The sequence below is a fragment of the Anabrus simplex genome, chromosome 7 (genome assembly GCF_040414725.1).
Source record: "Anabrus simplex isolate iqAnaSimp1 chromosome 7, ASM4041472v1, whole genome shotgun sequence".
Lineage (NCBI taxonomy): Eukaryota > Metazoa > Arthropoda > Insecta > Orthoptera > Tettigoniidae > Anabrus > Anabrus simplex.
In genome coordinates, this window is record NC_090271.1 from 91,385,301 (window position 1) to 91,410,801 (window position 25,501).

General features: G+C 38.4%; 1 protein-coding gene across 1 annotated transcript in view; it reads left to right on the forward strand.

The window, feature by feature from the left end:
- Nucleotides 1-3,971: 3,971 nt before the first annotated feature.
- The window catches only part of LOC136876925 (26S proteasome non-ATPase regulatory subunit 6), a 28,456-nt gene continuing 6,926 nt past the window's right edge, over nt 3,972-25,501 (forward strand). Inside the window, exon 1 of the mRNA XM_067150683.2 lies at nt 3,972-4,091. The gene's annotated coding sequence lies outside the window, so the exon portion shown is untranslated. The remainder of the gene's footprint in view (nt 4,092-25,501) is intronic.

The window sequence follows — 25,501 nt, forward strand, 5'->3', positions numbered from 1 at the left end:
ACCATGTCGCACAGCTAGAAATGTTTGGCAATTGTTGGAAGAGCGTGACAAGGCTTCCAAATGTCATTATAATGAATAACTGTGGATATTTTAATTATTTTCATTGAAATGAAATTTCATTCAATTGTGTGCTAGAATGCGAGAGGGAGCTAACTCACAAATTGTTACAAAATGAGTTATTGACATACCTGGATATTACTATTATATATTTATTATACCACAATATATGAATACCGTAATTATTGTATACTTTCTCTCCTACTGTACAAAAGAAAGATTTTGGAATGTCTATGAATAGCAATCGTGCGGTGCGAGTACGACATCATGGCTGACGGTGAAAGATGGCTGTTTGGTCGGTGTGACTTGAACCCCAGACACTAATAGTAAACCTTAAATGTAACAAGAAATTCATGTTGAGGTAAATCTGAACCTAACTGCATTTTAAAACAGGTAATTGATGGCATTTTGACTGTTGTAAAAGTAACTGATTTTTTAAATTTCTTTTTTTCAGATTTGGCAATTTGGAGCTGAAATTTTTCAGATTGTATAATGGATATTAGAAGACAGTTTTAATTTCCCTATATTTTTTGGACTATAATTGCTTACAAAAGAGAGATGTGACTGACATGTGCTCAATTTCATGAAAGAAAGACAAACTCAAAATATCTGTTCCATGTCTGTGTGGGTTAGCTCACTCTTGCATTCTAGTACTCAATGGGACACTTCATAATTTTACCAAGAGTGAAATTAGCACATTCTTTTCTAATTAATAAACAAAAAGATTACATTTAGGAAAAACCAGAATAAATGAGATCTAAAAATAGGAAGTACGTTTGGGCAACCATTCTCTTTTTGTCCAAGCAGAGCATGAAAATGATTCCCTAGGCCTCGCAAACATAATACTGTTGTGCTCAGTTAGGAAAGATGATAGTGAGAAGGCTAGCACAAGTGGAAATAATGCCAGATTCAGCTAGGACTTTTTGGACACAAAACCACATCCATATTTGAGAGTTCTTGGGGTCCCTTCATACAAGAAGCATGGGATTCCATGGATGAACTCTTACTGTCCCCATTCACAAGGGGATAATACAAGTAGCAGCAATGCTGACTCAGCTAAGGGCCTCACAGTCGCCAACGCATGTTACAAAGTTGAGTCTTTCAGTTGCCTCTTACAACAGGCAGGGATACCATGGTTTTAGGCATTCTAATAGAGCTGGGAACAGAGCAGTTGCTCCTATGATTGCAATCGGTAGTGCGAGTGCAGCGCTCCATCCGGTATTCTCCAGTAGTAAACTGTTGCCTAGAAATCAATTAGTGTTTCATCAGGCGAGCGGAGGAAGGAGGAACCCGACCGTACTGAATGTGTGCTCACTTTATTATTATTATTATTATTATTATATTACAGTATTATATAATTGCATATTATTTTATTATATGATATATAATTATATAACATTATTATAATATAATGATTATATTATGAAATAATACATTATTATTATTATTATTATTATTATTATTGTCCACCTCTGTGGTGTAATGGTTAGTGTGATTAGCTGCCAACCCCAGAGGCCCGGGTTGGATTCCCAGCTCTGCCACGAAATTTGAAAAGTGGTATGAGGGCTGGAACAGGGTCCACTCAGCCTCTGGAAGTCAACTGAGTAGAGGGGGGTTCGATTCCCTCCTCAGCCATCCTCAAAGTAGTTTTCCATGGTTTCCCACTTCTCCCCCAGGCAAATGTCGGGATGGTACCTAACGTAAGGCCACAGCCGCTTCCTTCCGTCTTCGTTGTCTATTCCTTCTCAACGTCCCATCCACCCACGAGGCTCCTGTTCAGCATGGCAAGTGAGGTCGCCTAGGCGAGGTACTGGTCTTCCTCCCAAGCTGTATCCCCGACCAACGGGCGAGTTGGCCGTGCGGTTAGGGGCGTACAGCTGTGAGCTTGCATCCGGGAGATAGTGGGTTCGAGCCTCACTGTTGGCAGCCTTGAAGGTGGTTTTCCCATTTTCACACACATGCATCAGTGGGGCTGTACATTAATTAAGGCCACGGCCCGCTTCCTTCACACTCCCAGGCCTTTCCTATCCCATCGACGCCATAAGAACTATTTGTGTTGGTGTGACATAAAAAAAAAAAAAAAGGTATCCCCGACCCAAAGTCAAGGACACTGCCCTTGAGGCGGTAGAAGTGGGATCCCTCGCTGAGTCCGAAAGTAAAACCAATCCTGGAGGGAAAACTGAAATGAAGATTATTATTATTATTATTATTGTTCGTCCCACTAACCACTTCTGTGTTTTACTGCGACGTTGAGTTGTCGGCATTTTGTCCCACAGGAGTTCTTTAATGTGCCGGACAGCTACCGACGTAAGACTATCGCATTTCAGCACCTTCAAGTACCACCGAGCAAAGTCAAAATTGAAACCGCAAACTTCAGCTCAGAAGGCCAGCGCTCTACCGTCTGAACTACTCAGTCCAGTACAGCATATAAACAAATCCAATCAGTTCTTACTCTTCAGTAATAAGTGAGCAACGAGTAGGCCTATAATTCATGTAAGTATATAATACTTGTTCACATGCAATGGAATATAATTATTACTTAAACATTTTTACTATTAATAATATTGTAAATGTATTTGCAAGGGTATAATGTATGGCAATATTCAATCTACATTATTCTATCCACCTGCACCTATTGCAAACTGAATTTCAACAGATCAAAATCTGTTATTCATAGCGTAACAAATAATGCAGCAATCTTGAAACGACTGCAGCATTTGAATGACAAGCGTAGGAAAAACATGCGTCAGTGGAATTAGTACTGAAACCTAAATTATATTTCCACCCAAGATCACCATTACAACATTGCCCGAGTTGGCCGTGCGCGTAGAGGCGCGCGGCTGTGAGCTTGAATCCGGGAGATAGTAGGTTCAAATCCCACTATCGGCAGCCCTGAAGATGGTTTTCCGTGGTTTCCCATTTTCACACCAGGAAAATGCTGGGGCTGTACCTTAATTAAGGCCACGGCCGCTTCCTTCCAACTCCTAGGCCTTTCCTATCCCATCGTCGCCATAAGACCTATCTGTGTCGGTGCGACGTAAAGCCCCTAGGAAAAAAAAAAAAAAAACATTGCCCACATTAAAGCATTTGAAATTTCCGCCAGTGAATTCAATCTGAGGTCTCTGGAGGAAGAGCGAAAACAACTGCTCCGCTCTGCTCCTACCGCTCCCAGCTCTATACGGTACGGTATTCTACCGCTACCATCTACAGGGAAAAGTCGAAAATATTCTCACAAATAACACTGTGCTAATCATCTCCGACAGGTAAAAAACACAAATTCGTATCCGTTGTTCTCTCGGAATTATTTCTACACATTCTTTAGGTCATATTAGATTGTTATGTTTGTGTTTTTCGAAAACGAACGCTACTGTGAAACACGAGGAATTCCTTTCAGTACATTATCTAGTAAACATTGAAGAATTTAACTTAATATGCCAAGATTTAAATGCTCTTATAGAAATCTGCGAGCCAAAAATCATAGAACGTCCACAATTATTCACCACTGTTTCATGCAAGGTATTTGTATTGTGGAGCCAAGGTAGGCTACTAGGCTACTTGGCAAACCATCGTTAGACGCCAAGTACGTTTCCATAGCAACATGCCGCCATCTCATTTCAGGTATCCAACTTACGAATATGAAATATTTTCACTATAATCTTTCCAGTGCGTCTTTGCTTTCTTGCGACAACCACGAATGAGGAAGAACCTTCATTTGTTGACTTAATTATATAGTTTTGTAGACCTTTTTATATCGTTTTCCCGAAATTATTCGATTATAGAATAAAACTGGATTTTCAAGGAATTTCATTTTGAACAAGTGACAATCACCGAGAATGCATGACTGTTAGAGCCTTCCTTGGAATGAGTCTTTAGCTCTTTGACGTGGTTATTTCAAACTCCGAATTGTGCCAGTCATTGATTGCTATTGTCATTTTATTATATTCCCAATATTTTTTTGGCTGTGTTTCGCGACAAGTTCAACTAGACGGTACCAAGGTTGAAGAAGAAACACTGAAAACTTCTGGCAACGCCATGTATGTAATGCGGCATGTAGTTATTTGGTTGTGTGCATTGGGTTTGTATTTTCGTAAGTCATTGTCATTCTACTTATGTATGTATGTACAACCCTTGTCCCGTTCCTCTACGGGGTCGGGTATGAAGTGAGATTAATCTTAGTAGCGAGTTTTTGTACGACTGGATGCGCTTCCTGACATCAGTCTCATCAGAGGAGTTAATAATGTAAATTAATTTAAAGTAAATGATTAATAATATAAAATTAATGATGCGATATATGATAGTTGGAAGGGAGAGAGCGAAACCCTGGCACATAGCCTACTCCTGTCGAATAGCACCAAGGGGTCCCCTCAAGGCTTAACGTTCCATCCGACGGACGAATCACCATTGACCATGCCCTCACTCCATATGAGCACTGCAGAGAGGTTTGGAATTGAAACCAGACTTTTGGCATGCAATCTAGTGATTAGAAAATGTAAACCACCACTTCTCCTATCCTGTTGGCCAACATTCTGATGGTGAAAATATATGTTTGATATTGAGCTAAATTAATTAGGCCTACTTACCAGTCTTTTGTTTCTGTTAATTTATCCGAAATGTATTAATCTCATGTCACAATTCTTTGTGGTAGATAGGCCTACATTCAGAGCCTTTCTGTTACAAGCTGTTGTAAAAAAATATTTTCTGGTGTTTCCCACAAACTTCTCAGTTATCCAACAAATTTAGCTTTATGCAAAAAATTCTCCTCTATCCTTCTCTTACTTCTAAATTTGTGTTAAGGGTAAGGAAGTGCAACTCTTTTCTACTGTATAATCATTGACCCTTTTTGTTTTTAATTTTTCTCTCCATGTGAGGTTCAAACTTCCAGCAAAAAATTTCTATCAAATCTTTCTTCTTTGACTACTAGCAGTTATCCTTTTCCACCTTATTATTTTGCCTTGGCCTATTCTTTATCTATTTCTCATTTTCTTTAAAATTCCAACAATTTGCTTTGGTGATATTCAGACTTCTGCTGTAAGTCAATCTGTATGTTCCATGTTGGAGATAACTAGGCTAGATGCAAAGTGACTCTGTTTTTATGTGTAGAAGATTGCTAGATTCAGATGATAACACAGCCCCAAGTTACTTGGTGGACCTGTTCTTTGATTGATAGTTGAATGTTAGGAGCAACCTTCTAGAGGTTACCGATGTGTGTTCCCTGAGACTCTTAACATGTTGAGTGTCAGACCGAAGTTCTTGGAACTGCAGTCCAGTGCTGTGAGCTAATAGTGCCAAGTTACTCCTTGGTGCCAAAACTTTCACAGGCTTAACCAATCAAGTGATCGCTGAAATGCAGATATATTTGGTCAAATAGTGTGACCCCATGGTCGTATTGGTCATTACGAATTGTACAGGCACATCGTATCAGTGTGTTGAGATAAGGATTCCCACCTACTCAATACATGTTTATTATGTGCGACTATATGTACATCACACTGCGGGACTAGTTCCAATCATATAATGATCATTCTAGGCCACTTATAGTAAAAAAATTGACAAAACATTAGACTCTGTATATATAGGCTACAGAAAACAATGATGAAACTTATACTTAAAATTGAGTGAAGTGCTCATTGAGCTGTGTTGTGAAGTTTGATGTGTCTTGAAAAGTAAAATAAGTAAAATTTTGCATCTGGTGACATCACAACAGGTATAAATTCCAAAAAATTAAAATCATTTCTAATGACATTCACCTTAGATAAGATAATATTTTGATGAATGTCAAATTCATCCCGTTTGATTAGTTGAGTCTGTGGAAAGTACTCTACGAGAATTTCAACATTCACTATAATCTTGAATGTCACATGAGTGCTATCGGTTGAAACGCACAAATCTGGGTAATTAGATGATGCTGAGGATAAATTGCCAGTTTTTCTTGACAGAGCTTCAATAGAGTTGATGCCTGCGTTAAATTTTAAACTTCTGTCATTTTCTGGGAATTTGAAATTGAGGTGTGGTTAATTGACATTTGTAGAACCTCATAAACTGTATATATTTTTGTGAATTATGTCAATACAGGTTGTTGAAGATAGCATCTGAAAGAGAAAACACGTGTCACGTGACATTCAAGATTTTAGTGAATTTTGAAATTCTCTTAGACGTACCTTGTCCATTCAGTACGGGGAAGTTAGGTAAACCAAGTAAATACGGGCACAAGATGAAATTCTTAAATTTAAATGAGGCAGCCAACCAGGCAAGTTTGATAACCTATCAATATTTAGGCTTAAAAATCAGAATTGAGAAGTTAAGCAAACCAAGTAAAATGTTGTAATCAGAATAACATATTTTGTATTGAAAAGGTGGATCTTTTAAGTTTACTTCTGTTATTCTCACTTCAACACGGACACAAGATGAAATTCTTAAATTTAAATTAGCCAAAAAGTATGGATTCAACACTATTTTCTATTATTTTTATACCTTGCCCCATGCCCCTGAGGGTGTTTGGGGTGTCTTACCCCCACGTGGTTTTTCTCCTGATACTAAGTCATAAGTGTACCAAATTTGGTTGAAATCGCTTCATTGGTTTAGGAGGAGATGCAGTACAAACCCACCCACACACATACATACATAGATACATACATTCATACAATGACATATATAATATACAGAGTCTAATGTTTTGTCAAGTTTTTACTATAAGTGGCTGAGCATTGTGATGTATAAATAGTCACACATAATAAATATGTATTGATTAGGTGGAATCTTTATCTCAACTCATTGTAATTGTACTCATACTTCCCCCTACCCCCATCCGTGGTCACACTTGGTTTTTTTTAAATTTTGGTTTTTTTCGTTTTTTTGCTAGGGGCTTTACGTCGCACCGACACAGATAGGTCTTATGGCGACGATGGGATAGGATAGGCCTAGGAGTTGGAAGGAAGTGGCCGTGGCCTTAATTAAGGTACAGCCCCAGCATTTGCCTGGTGTGAAAATGGGTCACACTTGTACAGTAGTTAATGTCCTGATGATTGTATAGGAAACAGTCTTATCACTCCAATAACATGCAAAGGATGACAGTTGGACAAGGCCCATCCACAAGCCACACCAAGGAATTTCCTCATTTCATCCGATGTGTCCATCCATTCGTTAAGCCGGCTTGATATACTTAATGCTTGGTCATTAAAGCATGCTGATCATTATGGTTCGTTTCCACTACCATTAAATTTATTACTTCATTCGTAACAAATAAACAATAAATGTTGTAACGTGCGGCTTCGGAATCATTAGCCATCCCTGTGTTAAGTGCCTCTGCCCCATGACAAGGAATGCCACACTGAGCGCCAATGCAAGATCCCCAGTTGTTGTTGTTGTTGTCGTTGTCGTTGTCGTTGTAGTAGTAGTAGTAGTAGTAGTAGTAGTAGTAGTAGTAGTAGTAGTAGTAGTAGTAGTTGTAGTAGTATCATCCAAACCCCACCACTTTGAGACAAACGTTCAGCACTTTCTGAATACTTTCTACATTCTCATCATCTGTACTTGGTTCAAAATCACTGTAACTACATTCTTCTTTGATAAGTTCATTGTAGAACTTGTTCAATAAATCATCCAGACTATCTACACTAAGTCTTTTACTGTCCAATTTACTCATCATGATTTAAAGATAGTAATGGACAAACTAACTCCCACAAGAAACTTAATAGCACTGCACACTTACACAAATAACCCACAAGATGGGCAATGACTTTGTGAGCTTACAAAGCACTCTGATGTACCCACATGGGGTCGCACCAAAGCAGTAACTGACAAAAGAAAGGTGGACTACGTACTTACTTAAATAGACAGTCAACAGACAGCAGGAAGAGGCTTTGTACAGCACACCCAAATGAGTTCACACAGTCCTTGATTTTGAACAAACGTACGACCCCATATGGGGATGTGAAGTTGAAGAAATTGAGTGCTCTCACGTACTTGGTACTCAACGTGTTAGCTTTGGAGCTACATGTGGTAACCATGGGCTGCTAAATGAGACTGGCATTGCTCTCATTTACTTGTGCGAGGCTCCTCATGTTTATCTATCCCATCCGGCTTCTATTGATCAACAGTGTTTGGTGTACCAGGCGTGTGTAGTAATTCAATTCACGTCCTTAGTGACTCTTCCCTTTCTTTTGTTGATACTTCCATTAATTGAATGATCAGATCTCTTCTTCTTTTTCTCTTGCGTTTTAGATAAAAGAGAGGATGATTAATTGTACTGGTCCAGTCATATATAGGAAGATGGGAACATGAAAAATGAAAAGGAATACATTGTAGGAAAGACACAATAGCAGGGCATTGTGAGATGAGGGAGAAATAAAAATAAATAGCCTATACAATAAGTGCTGAAGCCTGTCCTCCTGGTGAAGCTGGGAAGCAGAAATGAGCTCGACTGGGGCTGAGAAGAATAAATGTAGAAAAACAATTAGGACTGATAAGGAGAGAGCCAATGTATTTCAAGACATGAGTATATGAAGATGTATAGATTGTCCTTATCCTTTAGTGCTTTCTATTTCCCCCTCTTCTCACACTGACCTGTCATTTTGTTCATTACATATTCTGATCAATGTTTGTCTTTTTAGATTTGTACTTGTTTGTTCTCTCCCATTACCTAATTGTACTTGTCCTTAAAGCAAAACATACCACCACCACTTCAGTTGATGGCAGTATGAAGGAGTAAAATATATATATTTTTTACCTTTAATCAACAATTCTCTAATAATATAAACTAGAGGGCCTGTGCTGCTCCACAGCATTCGTTATAAATAGGTCAGATAACTCGTTTTGATATGTCTGTCGTAATCATATTGTTTTGCCTGCCCTTTTCAAAGGTTTAAAGAAGCGCGTTATGATATGCCGCAATTTGTAGTCACAGTTATTTATTTTGACATCATGCCGACTGTTTGGTAAAACTCTACCCATATATTCGCTTTTTCATCCTGCAGTTCTTGATGTAAAGCTTGATATTGTGTCGTAGAAGGCAATGCTATTTTTAATTGCAGTTCTTCTACAGAGAACGGTTGTCTTGTGAGCTCATAGGTTAGTCTCGAAGGAGCGTTTCTTGCCAGGCAGAGAATATTTTAGATACACAGCCTTCACTCTCTCTAGTGTAGCTAGGTTATCCTTCGATAGGTGTTCCCAGATAATTTTTTTTTTTTTTTTTTTTTTTTGCTAGGGGCTTTACGTCGCACCGACACAGATAGGTCTTATGGCGACGATAGGATAGGAAAGGCCTAGGAGTTGGAAGGAAGCGGCCGTGGCCTTAATTAAGGTACAGCCCCAGCATTTGCCTGGTGTGAAAATGGGAAACCACGGAAAACCATTTTCAGGGCTGCCGATAGTGGGATTCGAACCTACTATCTCCCGGATGCAAGCTCACAGCCGCGCGCCTCTACGCGCACGGCCAACTCGCCCGGTTCCCAGATAATGTCTAGGCGTATGTCATGATGGGGTCTGTTTGTACATGGACTTTTTTCTCTTCATAGCATGTACGTTATTAGGAACGCTCTGCCATCTGTTGAATATAAGCTGGGAAAGATTAGAGATTCGAAGAGTATCTAGCAGAGAAGAGTATTCTTCTGTGATCAGAGAAAGTGTATAATCTCTGGCTTGACAGATAGTAATCAAACATGGCTGCATGCAATCACATTAGTAAGGATGAAAATCACACACATCAGATTATTAATGAAAGTGTTAGTCGCTTAGTAACCTGCCAAGTACAGAATGTATTGCAGGTTAGGGTAAGCCTTCGCCTGCAATTATTGGAGTAATAATTTAATGATTTGATTTTATGATTACTCAAAGTTGTCTAAACTCAGAGACCTATCAGTGTCTCATGACTCAGCGGCAGCTAACTCCAGAGAGAATAAAACAAAAATGAAGCAAATAGGTACAATAGAACGAATGGATGAATTTGCCAAAGCTGTTTTTAGTAAACTCTTTTAATATATAGATTTGTTGGATAAAAGAGAGAGAGAACCTGGCTTGACAAGGAATATTTAAATTATGTCATAACTGAAACAGAGATAAACTGAGAATAAGACTGAAAGTATTTTGTTATCCAACTGAAAGGGTCTATAGGTATAGGAACTATATTATAGTCCAATTAAAACAACGTGAGTGTTCTGACAGTTCGCAGCACGAGGCGCCGAGCAAAGGAGTGCGAGCGCTATGTTGCCATTTGATCTGGCTGGGATTACTACATCACAATCAATAGCTCTCGTTCTGCGCTAGGCGCTGCGGATATCAATATCCATGTACGGGAATCATGAGAGCATTAGAATAATATTAAATATTGATGCTATTATTCCAAGGTGGCTCAGCAGTAATTTTATCAGCTCAGAGACCATAAGACATAATCCTCATCCCCCTCCCTCATAGGGTTTTATCAGTCTATCTCAGGAAGATTGACCTTATTTTTAGGTAGATTTCAGTAGCAGAATGGCACTTTGACTGGCCCGTGCTCAACATTCTGGGTACAAATCCGGGTGAGGATGGGAGAAATATCTAAGATTTTTGTATATATAAAAAGGAGAAATCAGTCGGACCCTGTCATAGGCGTCGGCACAATTTAAGATGCCAGTTATAATTTAAATTACAGCTGTGAGAAGTAAAAGTCTATCTTTCACCTTGTCGTTTCGAGAGCCTTTAAACTTGCGACCATTGGTCACGGGATCTCTTTTTATTGAAATCCGAAGCAAAGAAAACCTTATATATTATAACCACAGGTCGTGATTCTTAATTTCTAAAAACTCACATGCTTTGTCCACCTTAATGAGAAGGTAGCACAGAAGAAGAATGATTTATGATTATTATTTTAAGATTAGCAACATTTCGAAAAATACTGGAAACACCATCATGTGATAGTCCTGATACATTCACTCCCTCTCTTTCGCCTTCTTCCCAAGGGTCCTTTTCTTCCTTTACTCACCCAGTCCCCCTATTCTAATTACTGTAGCTTGAGATATATTTAACGCTGCTGCTGTTCTTCCTACAACTTTGTTAATGTCTATCAGTAGGCCTCCGTTTTCCCTTTCAGACTCAAAATATTCTCGTAAGGCACGCACCATATCGTGAGCTTGACCATGAATAACTAAGACATGCCTCCCCATTACGCTTGCCTTTTATCGAGGTGAATGAATTCTTGGTCGGCCTCGTTGAAGTTTAGCGGCGCTCTGAACAGGTTGCAACATATTGCAGTTCAGTAAATGACAAGGTTTTAAAAATGACACTATACTACACAATACTAAAATTTACACTACACTAAAATGCCAGTCTTGATAACGATACACTTATTAACTCGAACACAATAGCACTATAAATATTTAGCTGGTTTCAAAAGCTCGCTATATAGATAATGATATCACTCAAAGCAGACACTGTTATATAGCCCAGCCACATGTGCTACGGTATACTATTTGGCAACGTGGATCTTGGACCGACCGCCACTCGGAGCTTTAACACAGAGGGGGTAGGAGAAGGGAGAGCGCGTGTCGAGCTAGGATTGGCTTAAACAGGAGGCGTGTACTGGTTGCCATAGTAACTGCCACCATTTACTACCACGCTGGGATCTGTCAGAACACGCACGTTGTTTTAATAGCACTATAATTTAAGACATGGCTTTTTGTGCTGGATGTGTCTGAGGACTCAAACTAGCTAACCACGGTGTCAGACCATTCAAAAAAGGATGCCTTAACGATTATGGTCATCAGGCAGGGTATAAGAACTGGTTTGATGACATAGGTACCTTCAGTGTGTGATTAAAGTAGTTGTTTTTGTTTTTCACTGGTCAAGGGATGAAGATTATCATTATCACTAACTTGGTTGCAGCCAATGGCCATACATGATGAATAACAATAAAAACAAGGAAAATAAACTAACATTAATATTGTTCAAATTATAGTAAGAGGACATATAGAGTAACTACAGTAAATAACAATTTCTCTGTAATATATATTTATTTATTTATCACATGACTTTTACACACAGAACTACAGTATTTATACCAGATTGAAAGATGACACGTATACAATATAAGTACTATACATAAATACACGTGATAAAAAAAAACATATCTATATACTTAAATCCAAACCATCCAGCCACTGTATCATAGAAGGTATGGCCTGAAAAAAGTACACAAAATACACTATTCAGAATATGCAAACCTGGTAAATAATGTGAAATTAACTGAATCCTTGGCAGCATGGCCAGCACCATAATCTTCGGTTCAATGGGTCCATGGTTCAATTTCTGCCTGGGTTGAGGATTTTAGCCTTATCTGGTTAATTTCCTGGGCTTTGCCGTAATACACACCACATTAACAATCATTCAGATAGTAAGGATTTAATTTTCATTTCAAGATTACAATGTGACTGATCATGAGTACCTTTGCAACCAGTTTTATTTAAAATTATTTTGGAATAAAATATATTATAGTGTTAAATGCAGTCTTTTTACATATTATCTCAAAGGTTTTAGTAAGAGTTATGTTAAAAAGTTCTGAAAATAACTCTTGGTGAGGAAATTATACCATCATAAAATTTAAGATTATTCTTCTGTATACAATTCTGAGATTTCCTAGTCAGTGCCTTCTCATCAGCAGTGCTGTAGTTTCAGATCTCTGCTACAGCTGCATGTAGGTTCACTCGGCTGCCGTATATGAACTGACCTGAATTTGTTCTCTGTGGATGTTTAGTGTGTTTGCATACTCAGTGATCTGGCAAGTTTACAAGTGTACAGTAATAAATGGGTATTGAGGGAAGTGTGTGTATTCCCAGTTTCAAGAAGACACTGTTTCCCAAGTAAAATCCTGTAAGAGCTATCCTTTGGCATTTCTGAACCTCCTCAGCCCTTGTGAAATTCTTGTAGCACACTGTTCCATAAAACTTGACAAACTGCACTCCAGCTTGCATGACTCACACTGCTCTTGCACATACTGCTGTATTGATACTCATTTGTCGGTAGGGATATTACTCAGTTTGTAGGAACTCCTACCTTCTGAGGAAATGTGTGCACAAGTTGAGAGATGATATTTTTTCACCATTGGTTTCTTTACACTCACATAAGGTGGATGCATGTTTTTTTTAATTTTCGATCACCACTGACATGCATTTAGGGCTGTCGCCCAGGTGACTGATTCCCTATCACTTGTTTACCTAGTCTTCTTTTAAATGATTTCAAAGCAGATCAAAATTCATGGATCATCTCCCTTGGTAAATTATTCCAATCCCTAATTCCTCTTCCTATAAATTAATATTTGCCCTAATTTGTTCTCTTAAATTCCAATTTTATATCTTGATCGTCTGTATTTTTAAAACCTCCATTCAAGCTTATTCGCCTCCTAATGTCATTCCATGCCATCTCTCCACTGATAGCTCAGGACATTACTCTTTAGCCAGAAATCGCCTGCAACAAATCATGCTGATTTCCTTAGGATCTTCTCCAGTTCTCAAATCAAGTAATCCTGATGAGGGTCCCATGCACTGGAACTGTAGTTCTATTCTAATGGGGGTCTTACCGGTGACTTATTTTCCCTCTCCTTAACATCGTTACTACAACCTGTGAATACCCTCATTATCATATGAAGAGATCTGTTTCCTTTATTTACAACCTCATTAATGTGATCATCTCAATGATGATCTGTCCATATATTAACACCTAAGTACTTAGTGATACCCATGCAGTACTGTCACTCCAACAACACAGTAATTGAAATGGAGAGACTTATCCTCTTGAGGAATCTTACAACCTGACTTTTGACCGTATTTACCATCATACCATTGTCTGCTGTCCATTTCACAACTTTGTTGAGATCTTTCTGCAGTCGCTTACAATCCTGTGACTTATTTATTACTCTATAAACAGTATGCCATAATCTGCAAAAAGCTTTACCTGTGATTCCAGTTCTTAACTCATACCATTCATGTATAAGATCCAGTAATACTGCTATGCAGAACTCCTATCTTAATTATTTCAGACTGGGCGAGTTGGCTGTGCAGTTAGGGGCATACAGCTGTGAGCTTGCATCCGGGAGATAGTGGGTTTAAACCCCACTGTCGGCAGCCCTGAAGATGATTTTCCATGGTTTCCCATTTTCACACCAGGCAAATGCTGGGGCTGTACCTTAATTAAGGCCATGGTCACTTCCTTCCCACTCTAGGCCTTTCCTATCCCATCATCGCCATAAGACTTATCTGTGTCGGTGCGACGTAAAGCCAATTGTAAAAAAAAATTATTATTTTCAGGATCAGATGCTTCACCTACTCAAATTTTCTGAGTTAGTCCAATTACCCTCATTTTTGTGAGCAGTCTCCCAAGATCTACCGTATCAAAAGCCTTTGATAGGTCAATGGCAATTCATTCCATTTGGTCCCCTGATTATTAAATATTTTCTATATCTTGCTAAAAGGCTGCAACTTGAGCCTCACGGAAATAATCTTTCCTGAATCTGAACTGCCCTAGTCTATATCAAACCATTTAGCAATTTTGCAAACCTCTTTAATATAATTTTTAAAGAAATGCTTTCCAAAACTTACATGGAACACATAACAAGCTGACTGGCCTGTGATTATCTGCTTTATTTTAAGACACTTTCCTTTGTACACTGGGGATACTATTGCAACTCTCATTTCATTTGGTATTGTTCCTTCATGCAGACTAATTAAATAAGTAGGCTACTTCAGATACGTTACTATATCCCGACCCATTGGCTTTATTATTATTCCCAGAAATATTATCAATCCCAGCTGCTTTTTCTAGCCTTCAGCTTTTGTAATATTTTGTCAATCTTTATTATCATAGATTAATTTCAGTAATTTGCCAGTATTATTCACCTCCTCTACCTGAACATTATCCTCATACTCAACTTCTTTATATACTGCTGACTAAATACTTCTGTCTTCTGTAAATCTTTACATCTACATTCTCTTCTTTTTTCATTAATTATTTCTGGAATGTTCTTCCTGGAATCTGTTTCTGCCTTAAAATATCTGTTCATACCTTTTAATTTTTCACTAAAACTTATTTATATGACTTTGAATTATGCTTACCATAATATTATTCTTGTTGTTGCTAAATTCAATTTCACATTAAACTCCTTCAATTTCTCCTTATTTTCACATCCATTCCTAACTCTATTTCTTTTCAACCTTCACCTCTTCTTAATCTTTTTATTTCTATGGTATAATATAGTTGGTCTTTGCCATTGGCTTACCACCTTTAGGAATTCATGTGTGTTTTCATATTCCTCAACAATATTTTGCTTTAAAACCATCCCATTGGCTGTTTAAATTTTTATTTACTATTTTCTATCATTATAATTACTTTTTTAAGAAGTCCCTCATGCCTCTCTTGTCAACCACATGGTAATGTTTAATAGTTCTACTTTTATAAACTTCCTTTCTATCACATTTTAATTGTAACTAAAAGAGCTTCACTATCACTTATACCATCTATCACTTCAGTTCCTGTATAGAGTTCATCTGGTTTTACCAGTACCACATTTAGAATATTCTTCCCTCTAGTGGGTTCCACAACTTTCCGATTCCATTGCCCTTCCCGGATTAACTTGTTTAATATTTGTTAGTCTTGCTTTTTTAAAAATTTGCATTACCTTTCCTGTTAACATTTGGTATATTGAGATCACCTGCTACAATCATGTTCCTTTCTGTGTTTTCCCCAAATAGCTGATTATCTTACCAAATAATTCTGCATCAGCATCACCCTGTTGAGGTGTGTACCCCCAGAAACATCAAGTTGGCCATTATCTTTAGATATGAGTGTTACACCTAAAAGTTTGTGATTCTCGTCCATAACTTTTTCATAGCTTGCAATTTTTTTTTTTCAACAGTATGAATACTACCCCTCCTATTGATTCTGTCTTATATCAGTGACGAACACTCCAGTTCTGGGAGCCGCATCCATAATGTCTCTTCTCAGCCATGATTCAATTCTGATTACAATCAGCCTGCCTTGTAGTCATGGTCGTTAAGGCATCAAGTCCATATGGTCTGACACCGTGGTTAGCCAGTTGAAGTCCCATTGGTGGAAAAAAATAAAATCACCTTCAGAATGTTGTTGGCTGGGTAGAAGAGGCGGTGGTATACAATTTCCAATCACTAGATTCCAAACCCCTCCACAGTGTTCATATGGAGTTAGGGCATATGAAGCTGTTGATGGTGCTTTCGTTGGATGGGTATGTTAGGTTTTGAGCAGATCCTTTGGTGGTATTCAATAGGTGTAGGATATATGTTGATATCGTGTTTCACCCTTCCCCTACCCCATTATCATCATCTCAAATCCGCACATGAAAGTCGCCCTCGAGCATCAAATAGAAAAATGACCTGAACTAGGAGAGCCAAACATGTCCTCAGACACTCCCAGCACTAAAATCCACACAATAAATAAAATGTAAAAATTCTGGTAAATATAGCGTATCTATTCAGTTACCAAATTCTATTCCTTTCCTTACAATACTTCTACTGTTTAACACTAACAACTTAGTCTTCTTTGCTTGACTTCCAGCTCCTTGTACTCTCATTATCTCCCCCTTGTCCATCCCATGCCTCAGAAAAATGACTAGTGACTGCCATTGGATTATTTTCAGCATATATGCTGAACAAAGTGTGGCAAAAGTGGATTAAAAAAATTATCACAAATGGTTTATTATCAGTATAAAGGTTTGGACTTTGTTTAGTTGTGTGTTCATATTAATTTAACATCATTGGTTTAGGAGTTTTTAATGTGCTGTAGTTGGTAATATCTGTCTGTGTTGAATTCTGGGAGTGACACAAAATTGTATGTATATTTCAGCTGATGGCAGTGGCTATTGATGCTAGTGGTACGTAAAGTATCACACAATTTATGATATTAATTTGTTGTTATGATATTAGGTTATACCAGGTGAGCAGAATAAAGCGGAACCGCTCCATCCCGTGCGTGGGAATTCCTGAGTGAGTGAGTCGGCCGGTGACTAAATACAGTGCCGGATGTACTCAAGGCCGTGCTACCGTGCCAGGTTTCAGGTTTTGTTGAACATTTGCAAACGTGGCACATGTTTCGTTGGTGACAACAGTACAGTGTGTGAATTTAGCAAAATGGCTCAAGTGGCTCAAGTCGGGTATCTGTATTTTGTTCCCCAAAGAGTATTCATTTATGATTCATACGTCCATACAAAAAGTGTGAGGGCCGTAAGGAGATCAAGAGAAGTTTCCTGATGTTCAAGTTCCAGGTCGGATTTTGATTCATAGATTAGTAAATAAATTACAAAAGACGGGAAGTCTCCTTGATAAGAAATGTAATAAACCACGTACAGTACTCGCACAAGAAACTGTAGGTAACATTGGTAACGCTCTGGAAAGGTCTGCAACAAAATCACTTTGATGACTTGCTGAGGAAATGGAAATTTCGTATGGTTCTATTTGAATAGGTACAAAGTTACTGAAGGGTAATGAACAGTTTCCTAAGCAGGTGCCAGAAATGCTTGAACAACGAAGGGAGGCAGTTTCAACTTCTCCTGGTGGTATATATGCAAGTACTTTAATTTTTTGTGTTGTTTTATGTTGTTTGTTAGTTAGTGAGAAATAGCTTACGCGACAATGTATTTACTGCAGATTTCCTTTCACGCATGCACCTCCCGTGTACAGGCTGTGCTTCCAGGCTGAGGAAGGTTCCGCTTTATGTTGCTGACCCTGTAAAAGTAAATTTATTTCTGAGGGGGGGATTGATGGGTCCCTGGCCTTGGTAATGAATACGTCACTCTCCTAGAAGTCAAACAAGATAAGATTTATATTATTCACCTTTCCAGATTATGATTTATGCTGGAGTGCATTTCATTAAGTTTTGCCATACCATCACTCTGGAATTTTTCTTGTACAATTGCTGTGAATGAGCATTCCAGTTCAAATTAAAGTCCCTATTAAAAAAAAAAAAAAATTTAAAAAGCAAGCAGGCAAACTCGTAATTTTACCTATATGTAACGAACTGTTGATACCACAAGACTTCAATTTTTACCTGTTATCCAAACCACTAGAACATGGCTTTTCATTTTAAAAATTCCACATGCATTGGCCAGGCAACAGAGAGAGAGAGAGAGAGAGAGAGAGAGAGAGAGAGCTGTAAATTACCATGTAAGCATGAGTTGATAGAGAACACATGGGTCCAAAGTTTTCGGCTGTAGCTGTCATCAGTGGGTAATAGAATAAGAATGGTGGTGATCATCATTGTTGAAAAGTAGACCCTGTTGTGAGATAAAGTGAGGAGTGAGATAGGTGGGTCAAGAGAATGGGAAAAAGGAGCAGTTATTTAATGTTAAGGCCGGATATTTCCTTGGACCTGAACACCACGTATATCCAACTTTGAAATCTCTAAGGGCAATCATCAAATGTGGTTTAACAGAGCTGAGTGTGAATGGGAGTAGGAAGGTCCATGTTATGGGATTTGTGGGTGTGTATTGTGTTCAGATACTGAAGTGGCTACACATTCATATAGCTCAAGTTTTGGTAGTTAAGCCAATGCAGAGTCTGCACTGAAGCTGGTAGATTATGCTGGAGGAAGTGCATTCATAACAACTTTGTTGGTGGCATTGTGCTAGTCAGCATTGTGCTGATACCTTCATTCTTCAAAGGGTTTTCAAAACTCTTCCATTTCTTCCTCTGATAAGAATTAAGAGTGAATGCTTGCCTAGTTTTACGTACCCTTATCATCACTATTACAATGGTTAGTCAGTGTGAGACAAGAGAACAACAGGAAGAAAAGACAAGCAAGGATGAAAACTCAAAAAGGATAAGTTCTATTTAAAACAGTTGGTAAGGGACAGAGCTTGAATATAGGCCTTTTACGTTCACCGTCATTTGTCTGCACAGTCACTACATGAATTAATCAGTTGCTACCGGGATGCTCATTCTTGATTACTGCCATCTTCCACTGCATAAGAAGGTACGTTATCTTCTTTCATTGTGACTAGGTTTCTAGGCTGAAGATTGGGATGTTTCTTTGCCTGTTTATTCCTTTGCTGTAAGTTATTGAGATATTCATTTGGCCATCTCTTCCAGAAGTTCTGAGTGAGCTGCTGAGTATATTGCCATCTGAACAAGGGGGTGATGTGGGAGAAGTATAATCGTGATCAGGGAGTGTAGTAATTGGCTTTCCTATAAGGAATTGGGATGGAGTGAGGTAAGAAGAGTCAAAAGGAACATCATTTAATTTAGTGACAGGACGCGAGTTTAGGCAAGCTTCAATTTGTGTTGTAAGAGTGGTTAATTCTTTGTAGGTGAAGCAATGAGAACCCATCACTCTCCTGAGGTGATGTTTCAGACTCTTGACAGCTGCCTCCCAGATTCCACCGAAGTGTGGCATTGCAAGAGGGATAAAATGACGTGTCAGGCCCATGCATGCAATTGCAATCAAGAGTTGGTTTCTTTGAGCATTGTCTTGTAGAAAGGCCTGATTTCTTTAGCTGCTTTGATGAAGTTCTTGACGTAATCGCTGTAAATGTTCAGAGGTTGACCTGTACGAGAGCTAAATCGATGGGAAACGGCAAGAAATGCAGTTCGAGTTGTGGTGAGATTAGATATCACCTCTACGTGTACAACCTTGGTAGCTAGGCAAATGAGTATTCCAATATATGCTTTCAGTCTAGTTTTGTTTGATCCCACACCAGTCTTTATGAGAACTGGGGCAGCATGGTCTATTCCAGTGTTAAGAAATGGGCGTGTTGGGGTTACACGCACACTTGGCATATTTCCTATTAATTGCTTGGCATGATCAGCATTCAACTTGCAACACGTAAGACATACATGAATGTGCTTCTTTACGGTTCATTTTGCTGATGGGATTCAAAATTTTTCTCTCAGAGAAGGGATTAAGAGCTGAGTGAAGTAGTCGAAGGTATTCTGCTATGATGCTTAGCTTTGTCAGATGATGATCTGGATGCAGAATGATCTGGTGCTTTGACTCTTCTGGAATTTGGGCGTTATGCAGTCTTCCACCGACATGATGAATGCCCTCATGCACTCTTCCACCGACATGAAAAATGCCCTCTTGATCTATGATTGGGTTTAAATGAGTTGATAACTTCATATTGATATTTCTCTTGAGCGATGCAAGTTCTTGAGGATATGCAACTTTTTGCATAATTTTAATGCAACATTTGAGGGCGCAGTTCGACTCTGATGCGGATAGTGTACGTGAATTTTGCTCTGTGGATTGTTTACGACAATTTGAGGTAACTCATTCCTGGTTGCCAGCGTTTTGCCCCAGTGTGCTAAGTTAGGCTCATCAGTTGGTGATTAGCCCAACTTAGCACACTGGGGCAAAACACTGGCAACCAGGAATGAGTTAGCTGGAAAATTTATAATGTCCAATAATGGACCAACTATACTGGTATTATAAATTTGAGGTAAATCCTAAACAACTACTCTTTGTAGTTTGTGTAATTTTGAAATTTTTCTTATAAATAGTACATCATGCATGGCTATAAGAAGAGTTCGTGAAGTTCTTTGTTCTGAGAGATTAGTTTGAACATTCATTTTTGATCGTGGCCCCCTCAAGGGATCTTGACTCAACCATTTAGGACCATGCCTCCAAAGTGTATTGTTCATGACTACTTCCACTTGTAGTCCTCTGGATACTAAGTCAGCCGGATTGTCCTTGGATGGCACATGGCGCCACTTGGTAATCGGTGCAGTTTCCTGGATTTCAGAAACCCAGTTGACAACAAAATATTTTCCATTTGGTAGGACAGGAAGATAGCCATGGCAATACTAATGTTGGGTCTGTCCACAGCTGGATCCTTGTCAAGTTCAAATTCAGAGCCCTTAATGTTTTCTTGAGTAGTCTTGTCAAGAGAAGGGCCCCACTAAGCTCCAGACGTGGGAGAGAGATTTGTTTTAGCGGTGCTACCTAGGATTTGGCACAGAGCAGCATTCTCATCACTCGACCTTCATTGATACAATATCTGACATATACAAATGCACCATAGGCCTTCTCAGAAGCATCACAAAAGCCATGGATTTGGATGTTTGATAGTATGCTTTTGCCAAAAACAAGTCACGGTATACTAATTTTATTTATAGAATGAAGTTGAAAATACAGATCTTGCCATTGACTGATGAGGTCTGTGTCCAATGAATCGTTGCATGAGTGACTTGATTGCCATAGATGTTGCATGAATATCTTACATAGTATAACAACTGGTACTAGAAGTCCTAATGGATCAGATATGGATGAAACTACGGATAGAACCATGCATTTTGTCGAAGTGGCTGTATGTTGTTCATATTCTTTTCTTATATAGGTTATATATGACTTGAAAATGATCCTGAGCTGGTATCCAGATGAGCCGTAATGGTTTTACTACATCATTATCATCATCATTTATGAGTTGATTTGGTTGTGTTCCTCTAGGTGAGCTGGAATTTAATTAAACAAGTCTGGGCATTTAGAGCTCCATTTCCTTAGGTTGAAACCTCCACGATTGAAAAGGATTTGTACTTCTTCACTAATTTTGATTGCTTCCTGTAATTCATCCATGCCACAATTACTGTTGTCTACATAGAAGTCTTGATTTATGACCTTTACTGCAGGAGCGAAGTCAGTACCTCCTTCATCCTTGAGTTTCTTTATGCATTTTGTGGTAAGGAATGTTGAAGATGCTATTCCATAAGTTATGGTTGTGGAAGCGTATGTTTTAATCAGTTCTTATGGCCTTTCTCTCCAGAATATATATTGTAAGTTGATGTTCACCTGACGATACATTTTTTCTATGTCTGTTTTGAATGCTATTTGCCGAGTTTGAAATCATATGATTATAGAGAAGAGCTATTCTTGAATAGTTGGTCCTATGAAAAGTATATCATTGAGACTTGCGCCATTGTCGGTCTTGGCTGAAGCATTGAAAACAACATATGCCTTTTGTTGTTGAACTTTAGTACTTTATGACAGCGTGATGTAGAATGTACAAAGGGTGTACTGTATTGTTTTACACTTTATTTTTTTCTACCCAAATGAAGTACATTACATACCAGTTGTTATGTCCACCTTCTCAACATAATCTCCTTGTAACTGTATGCACTTTTGCCATTGATGTGTCAGTCTCTCCAGACCTTCCTGAAACCATTCTTTCAGAGTGCTGTGTACCCATGCCTTGACAGCTGTGTCCAGTTCTGCAAAATCTGCAAAACTGTGACCACGCAGATGTTTCTTCATGTTCCTGAACAGGTGATAATCACTTGGTGCCAAGTTGGGAGAGTATGGTGGGTGCGGCAGCACCGTGAATCCCATTTGATCAATGGTAGCCATGGAGCCATGTCTCATCACCAGTCACAAAACTAGCCATGAAGTCGGCTTGATCTTGATCATGGCGTTGGAAAAGTTCTCTGCACACGTCCACACGCCTCTGCTTTTCGTCTGCAGACAAGAGTCTAGGTACCCATATGGATGACACCTTCCCCAACTGTAAGTGGTCATGCACGATCCACTGCAGGGTGTTTCGGCTAATTTCCTTGGCTGCCTCCATTTCCATTAATGTAATGCATTTGTTTCCTTGGATGGCCTGTTTGACCTGGGCAATGTTGGTTGTTGTTGACACTGTCACATTCCTTCTAGAACAGATTCCCTTGTTCACCGATGTGCGCCCAGTTTTCCAACCTTCCACCCAATTGTAAACTGTTTTCCATGACGGTGCATGTTCTCCACAGACTACCACCAAGCGCTGATGAATTTCTGCAGTGGTCATGCCTTTTTTCCACAGGAACCAAGTCGTATAGCGCTGTCCCTGATGGTTGCTTTTCTTGTCGTCTGATCCTGCGCTGACAGTGTTGTTATGAAATGGCTATGGCGAGTGCATTCGTTGGCCCCTGTGTGTGTGTGCTGCTACCAAACGGTGGAACAAGACACTAGTTACATGTCGTCACCTTCAAAAGTAAAATGTAAACCATACCTGGACGTACAAAAAATAAAGTGTAAACCAATCTTTCATGTGGCCAAGAGACTCATATTCTCACATGAACTTCATGTATTCCTGGCAAAGCCTTTCATTGCGTTTGTCTTCTTTTCAAGAATGGGAAGCAATGAACTGCCATTTGTGCACAATAGCATCCACCTCGTCTATTTTCCAAAGACATTGAATTTGGTTTTCTAGGGTGCAGTCAATGCATAGGAATAGACATTGATGAGCTGTTGTTTCTTCATCTTTCTTTCTTGTTCGTAGATAGCTACTACTGAGGATCCATCCCAGCTTTGTGTTTTGGAGTCCTGGGTAGTTTTCTTGAGTTTTCTGTTTCATTATTAACAGCTGCATAAAAACTTGAGCTCCTAGCAAAAGGTCTGTTGTTTGAGGAGTATGGAACGTGGGATCAGCAAGCGTTAAGTCTCCAGGAAAGTTCCAGTCTTGATGATAGATGTAAGAGGATGGAACATGATTGGTTAATTTAGAAAGGACGATGCAGTCAATGCTGGAATGGTTGTAATGTGGTACTTTTAATAAACACAGAAATGCCAAATCTATATATATAAAATAACTTGTCCTGACTGACTGACTGACTGACTGACTGATTCATCATCGCCGAGCCAAAACTACTGGACATAAAGAAATGAAATTTTGGGGATATATTCATATTAAAATGTAGGTGCTCGCTAAGAGAGGATTTTTGGATATTCCATCGCTAAGGGGGTGAAAAGGGGGGTGAAATATTAAAATGAGTGTATCTATATCTCAAAACTTTAAAAGTTTACAGGTGTAAAAATTGGTATTTAGATTCTTCTTTGAAAATAAGGAAACACGTATTTTTTTGTTTTCAGAAAATCCCAATAGGAGGGATGAAAAAGGGTGAAAATGGGGGAAAATGGGTTGAATGCCTTTAATCAGGATACCGGTACTTATATCTCAGAAACTGAAGATATTACAGACCTGGAAATTGGTACTTTGGATCTCTTTTAAAAATAAAGAAGCACGTATTTTTTTGTTTTTGTAAAATCCAATTAATGGGAGGGTGAAAAGGGGGTTAATTTTTAAAATGAGTGAATCTATATCTCCAAACTTTTAAAGTTTGCAGATGTAAAAATTGGTATTTAGAATCTTCATTAAAAATAAAGAAACACGTATTTTTTTGTTTTCGAAAAATCGCAATAGGAGGAGTGAAAAGGGGTGAAAAAGGGGTTGAATGCCTTTAATGAGGCTACTTATATCTCAGAAACTGAAGATATTATAGACCTGAAAATTGGTGTTTGGGATCTCCTTTAAAAATAAAGAAACACGTATTTTTTTGTTTCTGGAAAACCCAATTAAGGGGGGTGAAAAGGGGGGTAATATTTTAAAATGATTGTATCTATATCTCAAAACTTTTAAAAGTTATAGATGTAAAAATTGGTATTTAGAATCTCCATTAAAAATAAAGAAACACGTATATTCCGCTTTCGGAAAATCGTAATAGGAAGGGTGGTAAAGGTTGAAAAAGGGGTCGAATGCATTTCATGAGTCTACTTATATTTCACAACCTGAAGATATTACAGACCTGAAAATTGGTGTTTGGGATCTCCTTTTAAAATAAAGAAACACGTATTTTTGTCTGTGGAAAATATAATTAATGGGGGGGGGGGGTTGAAAAGGGGGTGATTTTTTAAAATGAGTGTATCTATATCTCAAAACTTTTTAAGTTTATACATGCAAAAATTGGTGTTTAGAATCTCCTTTAAAAATTAAAAAACACGTATTCTTTTGTTTTCGGAAAATCCCAATAGGAAGGGTTTAAAAGGGTGAATAATGGGTTAAATGCCTTTCATGAGGCTACTTATATTTCAGAACCTGAAGATATTACAGACCTGAAAATTGGTATTTTGGATCTACTTTAAAAGTAAAGAAACACGCATTTTTTCGTTTTTGGAAAATCCAAATATTGGGGGTGAAAAGAGGGGGTGAATTTTTTAAAATGAGTGTGTCTACATCTTAAAACTTTAAAATTTACAGATGTAAAAATTGGTAGTTAGAATCTCCTCTAAAAATAAAGGAACACGTATTTCTTTTGTTTCCCGTAAATCCTAATAGGAGGGGTGTAAAAGGGTGAAAAATGGGTTGAATGCCTTTAATGAGGATACACATATCTCATAAACGAAAGATATTACAGAACTGATAATTTGCATATGGGATCTCCTTTAAAAATAAAGAAACACGTATGTTTTAGTTTTTGGAAAAGCCAATTAATGGCGGTTAAACAGGAGTGACAAATTGGGGTGAATTTTTTGAAAGACTATCTACAGAATATCTTGGAAACGTAAAATGTTACAGACGTAAAGAGTGGGTGTAAATCTCCTGTAAATGTAAAGAAATATAGGTGATTTGTTTTTGGAAACTCCACTTAAAGGGAACTCAAAAGGGGTGAAATTTTAAAATGAGAATTTTTACAGTATATCTAAAAAAACTTAG